Source organism: Hylobates moloch, unplaced genomic scaffold, assembly GCF_009828535.3.
Source record: "Hylobates moloch isolate HMO894 unplaced genomic scaffold, HMol_V3 SCAFFOLD_15, whole genome shotgun sequence".
Classification (NCBI taxonomy): domain Eukaryota; kingdom Metazoa; phylum Chordata; class Mammalia; order Primates; family Hylobatidae; genus Hylobates; species Hylobates moloch.
The window spans coordinates 42,714,698-42,720,825 of record NW_026652290.1 but is presented as its reverse complement, the minus strand read 5'-3'; positions in this window follow the sequence as shown (position 1 = coordinate 42,720,825).

Here is a 6,128-nt window from a genome sequence, read left to right as displayed (position 1 = left end):
TGTCAATGCTTTTGGAAAAGGTTAACCCTTTAATTTGTCGCCGAACTCTGTTCTGGGTTTATTTACTGTGCCGCAGGATCATAAAGAAGTGTGCAACCTGGAACCTGTGCATCTGGATTACTCCTGGGACATTTGAAGGAAATGAATGACAAGGTAGAAACACCCAAAACAATCATGAAAACAGAGAAAAAGATCCCAGGAGAGAAAAATTTAGAAAATTTGTTAAACCCACGATGATGAATATATCTTTATCATTCGTTTGCATTTTTATAATTGGAAAATATAATATAGATAGAAAGAAGTGTATTAAAAACACACATTCCAGTAAGTCATAATTATAAAGCCCACGGATCAATAACTGGAATGCAGTTAGCATCCTAGAAACCCAGCCCTGCGTGCCCCTCTGCCCTACCCGCCTGCTTGTTGCCCATGTACCTCGCAGCTTGAAGCTCTTGGCTTCAGGCAGGACTGGCTCCATGGATGCAAAACCTGCCCAGGCCCATGGGGCCCCACTCTTGGAAGGGTACCAGGCTGGATATTTGATGCTCTGCTCTCACTAGCTTTAAATTATTATTATTTTTTTTTTTTTTTGAACCAGAGTCTTGCTCTGTCACCCAGGCTGGAGTGCAGTGGCGTGATCTCGGCTCACTGCAAGCTCTGCCTCCTGGGTTCACACCATTCTTCTGCCTCAGCCTCCCAAGTAGCTGGGACTACAGATGCCCACCACCACACCCGGCTAATTTTTTTGTATTTTTTTTTTTTTTAGTAGAGATGGGGTTTCACTGTGTTAGCCAGGATGATCTTGATCTCCTGACCTCGTGATCCACCCGCCTCAGCCTCCAAAAGTGCTGGGATTACAGGCGTGAGCCACCGCGCCCGGCCCACCAGCTTTAAATTCTTAATAGTTCTTTGAATTTCTGTTTTGCAAGTCAAGTCCAATGTGGCAATGGAACATGCATATGAACAGAGGAGATGTACACAGGGAAGTGAAAACCTTTTTATTTTACTACCTTTTTCTTTTTTGAGACAAAGTCTCACTGTCACCCAGGCTGGAGTGCAGTGGCACAATCTCAGCTCTCTGTAAACTCCACCTCCTGGGTTCAAGTGATTCTCCTGCCTCAGCCTCCTGAGTAGCTGGAATTACAGGTGCCCACCAATATGGTTGGCTAATTTTTGTATTTTTAGTAGAGACGGGGTTTCAGCATGTTGGCCAGGCTGGTCTTGAACTCCTGACCTCAAGTGATGCTCCCGCCTTGGCCTCCCAAAGTGCTGGGATTACAGCTGGGTGTGGTGGTGAGCCACCACACTTGGCTGTATTTTAGTACCTTTAATGGCACTTTTTTCCTTCTTTTTGGACAAGGGGCTTCATGTATTCATTTTGCACTATGCTCTGTCAATTGATTACAGAGCTGGTTCTGGCAATAGAAATACTTTTTGCAAAAAAAAAAAAAAAAAAGAAAAGAAGGAAAAGATAAAAAAAAGGAAGGAAGAAAAGAAAAGAAAAAAGTTAACTGGCAATTCTTGTTAATTAAACCTGTGGATATTTTCTACTGACCCGGTATTTTCTACCTTCAGCTTTTTTGGTGGATATTTTCTACCTCCAGCTATTTCGGTGGTAAGGGAAGGGATGACCACTCAGCAATTCATCTCAGTCACTGAACAAACATAAGGGCCAACCATACGAAAGGTGCTGTGACAGATTAAGGAAGAGATTCCTCAGGGAACTGAGTTTCTGGGACAAAATAAAAGATATATTTTCCTCCCCAACTCTTATTTTGCCTGTCAGTGTCCCTCTGTTTCACCACAGCAGGAGTGATCCTTCAGATTCAGGACACTTCTGTCCTTAAAGCCTTTCAATGGCGTCCCAGTGCCCTCAGGATAAAGTGCAAACTTCCTAATCAGTGGTGATTACTCCATACATTTCCTGCAGTAATTATCAGACAACAGAACTCATAATGGGTCAACAATAAGAAAATTTAATACCTCGCAGAACAAGAAGTGCAAGGAAGAGAAGCTTCAGAACCACTCGATTCTTCAGCCCAGTGATCCCATCATGGATGAAATTCTCTGCATCTGGCCGCTCTGCCTTCCAGCACATTGATTCTTCTTCTGAGGTTGGTTTTTCTTTTGATCCCAAGATGTAGCCAGAATATACACACAGGGGAACAAAGGCAAAAGGCAGGGAGGGGAGCTTTGTTCCTGTGCCACTCTTAGTCATCAGGAAAACCTCTGTAGAAAGCTCTTTTCCCCATTGTCTTCTCTGCAAGCACAGCATTGCATTCTTTTTAGTGTGAAACCAATCCCCAGAGTGGTCATGGGATATTACCATGATTGGCTTAGATCTTGGAGTGGTGAGAGGCCTCACCTCCTCTCAGTGACTTGCTGCCTCCTAGTTAAATAACTTAGGTTCCAGTTGCGAAGAAGTATGGCCAGGGGTAGCGCAATCAGCAGTGCCTCCCACACTGGCCCAGCAAGCCCTTCTCTACCAGCCCCGCTTGCTCACTCAGCCTCTCCACGACCATGTCTCCTTCATGTCCCATTCCTCAGCCAATGAAATTCCTCTTCTTTTCTCAACCTGCCAGCTCTGACTTTGTTTGGGGGTTTGCTCATGCTGTTCTTTTTACCTGGAATTCTCTTTCCACTGAAGCACCTATCCCCAGCCCCCACCACACGCACTCACATATGTGTGTACACACACACACACACACACACACTGACCTCTCTACCTGGCTAACTCTTGCTTGGCCTTTAGGTCTATAGTTGAAGCCAGCAATCGGAAGTTGGCAGCCTCTGGTCTCTTGATATATTACATTTGGTTCCCTCAGTGTTTTTCTATTTTTGGATTAGTTCTGGACATTTAAAAATAAACACGCAGTTTTTTGGACATCTCTTGAAAATTGGGAACAGACACCAGATCCACATGGTCTCAGCACTCCATTTGTGTTACTGGACCGACCCGGAGTCTGCTCACCTGGTGCAGTAAGACCAAACATTCACACTGAGGTTTGCAGTGGGAGAAAGGAGGGTGCCAAGCAAGGAGAACTGGGCAGCTCACTCTTAAGACTTGACCTCCCTGATGGCTTGCAAGCAAGAGTTTTTAAAGGCAGGGGTAGATTTCAGGAAAGCAGAAGTTACGGCAAAATTGTAAATCAATGCATGCAGGTTACACATTGGTTTGGCCTAAAAAGGTGGGATATCTTGAAGGTGGGGGAAGGCCTTACACATCATAGGTGGATTCAAACATTTTCTTTTTTTTTTTTTTTTTTTTTTGAGACGGAGTCTCGCTCTGTCACCCAGGCTGGAGTGCAGTGGCGCACTCTCGGCTCACTGCAAGCTCCGCCTCCCGGGTTCACGCCATTCTCCTGCCTCAGCCTCTCCGAGTAGCTGGGACTACAGGCGCCCGCCACTACACCCGGCTAATTTTTTTGTATTTTTAGTAGAGACGGGGTTTCACCATGGTCTCGATCTCCTGACCTCGTGATCTGCCCGCCTCGGCCTCCCAAAGTGCTGGGATTACAAGCGTGAGCCACCGCCCCCGGCCGGATTCAAACATTTTCTGATTTGCAATTGCTAAGGAAGAGAAGCTTTGCCTAGAGACTTGGAGTCAGCAGAAAAGAATGTTGGGTGTGGCCCGTGGGCGTCACTTCCTCCAGGCACCTCAGGAAGAAATTTAGAACAAACAACGGTGGTCAGAGTTTAGTCCGCAGTTTCCTCTTATCTGAGGTCTATAGGCCAGCAGATCCATTTGGTGAGGGTGGAGTTTCTGAGGAACAACTCAGGGACATACGTTAAGATGTTATCTTTAGTTTCCACAGGGAACCAAACATCTTGTGATTTTTAACTTCCATTGGCTATTGTTTTAAGCTGCTATCACTTTCTTGCTTACCAAGTTGCTCATTTACTTTCTCAGGGCTAGCTAGGTTCCTAGAGTTTCCCTTGAAGGAACTCAAGACTTTCCTTTATTTCCATGTATGACAGGGAGTTGGGAGGGACAGGCCTAGTAGGCGCCTAAGAATGGGTCCTTGTTCCTTCTCAACTGCTTCTCCTGGGACTAAGGGACAAGAAAAGGAAACAGTCCTGTTGGAGCAAAGAGGCAGAGTTGTGGACCTGGTTACTATTAGAGGCCTGGCCCCAAAGTACGGAAGAAGGAAGAAGAAATTCCCTCTTTTTCTTCATGCCTTCCAATCTCTTGCCAGCCTCTCACATTGGCTGAACTCAACCAGAAGTCCTGCCAGCACAATGCATTTTGCAGAGGGCAGCCTACTACTGGGGCACACACCGAACAGAGCAGAGGAGGGGACAGAAGTGATCTGGGTGGGGAGCACCACAGATAGCAACCAATGCAGGGTCCTTCCAAGAAGAGCTCACCCTGGAGCTGAGGCAGAAGTATGCAGGAAAAGTATGGAGGAAAAAATCCTGTTTTCAAGATTTGTTGTTGTTATTGTTGTTGTTCCTTTAGAGCTTTTTTGCTGTCGTTGATGTTGTTTAGTTTGGCTTATTTATCAGTTATCATTTTATATATGGGAAAGTTGCTGCCTGATTTGCAGTTATTAGCACATGTAAATGTATCTGCTGAGTCAGCTACCCCTTGTAAATCACAGATAATGTCTTCATTCACCAAGGCAGAGGAGCTCTATTTAACACTTGGCCTTGGGAGTGAAAATCAAAATGAGGTGCTCAATAGTGTGGGGGTTTTGTCTTGTTCTTTCAATGACTGAGTGCATTTGCTGATGGTCAGACCTCCACAACGGCATGTGCAGCACGTGCTGTTTCCAATGCCACAGGGAAGGGTGGAAACTACTTTTGTGATCAGTCTAGATTTCCCTGTAGCTCTGAATTAAACAGAAAACTTGCATAAATCTCCTCCTTTCAAAACATAATTCTCTTAAAAAATGAGACATAGATTGGCTTGGTCCTTCTGTTTCCTGAGACAGAAGGAACATTTGGTAGATTTGGTTCCTCCACCACTGTAGGGAGAATGGCCGGGGGGTCGATTTCTGCACTGTGGGGAATGAACCTGGGCATAGACTTAGAGGAACTAAGATCCCATTGTTATTCAAACTATGCAAGTTTAGAATGTAAAGTTTGGAGTAGATTTCTTACTGTGATTTAGTCAGAAAAATCTCAAACCCTATGTCTCTCCACCAGAAGTTCTGAAAAATGAGACCAGGACAATAGGCGTGCACTCTGTTGCCTCCCCAGTAAACACCCAGGGGCCAGGCACTGTGCAGGTTCCCAGCTATGACTGGAATAACAGACACACCTGGTGACCACATTGAAGGGGCTCAGGTGGTGCTGTTTATGCTTAAAGTGCAGAGAACAAGTTCCAGAGCTCTGCTGCGCAACACAGTGCCTCTAGTTAATTATGCAGTTCTGTGCACTTGAACATTAAGAGGGTAGAGCTCATGTTAAGTGTTCTTACCACACACACAAAAGGCAGTAAGAAGGCAAAAGACATTTGAAGAACTTGAAGGCAGCAAAGGTGCTTTTAAAATCCTTTAATGAGAGCTTATACTAAAGAATTTTTACCTGGAAAACAGATTGATTTCCAATTCTCTATTGCTTTGTGCTGTCAATGCTGGCACTCTCATGGAGGCTATTCTCTGTATGTTGTAATTTTTAAGATTATGTAGATTTTAAAAATGAGTTATGTATGTCTACGCCACGTGCATTTCAAAGGAATACCTTAAAAATCACCCCAGCAGGATGTTGATATCCCATGGGTTGTGGGGGGCCATGGCACATCCATCAGAACTGGAAGGAGGAGGAGACTTGGGTTCTAGCGCAGGGCTTTTGACCCTGAGCAGTGGCGGAGTGTCTTTGCGGCTTAGTCTCTCAATGACTAAGCTATGATGCACCTCCCTGCCTTGCTTGTCTCACTGAGGGCTGACGGGGACAGAGTGAAAGCATGTTCAAGTGCTTCAAGCAGCACAGAGCATCATACAAAGGCAGTTTGCCAGGCATAAGGGGCTATCACCTGGTTTGACTCCTAGGGCAGTTGGAAGGAGGAGGGGGCGTGGAAAGGATGGGCTGTTCTGCAGCGATGCAGTGCGTCTTGGCTGCTCATATGGCAGCCGGTTTGGGCAGATGTTGACGGAGGTGAGCCGTGGGTACACTCCTAGCTAGTG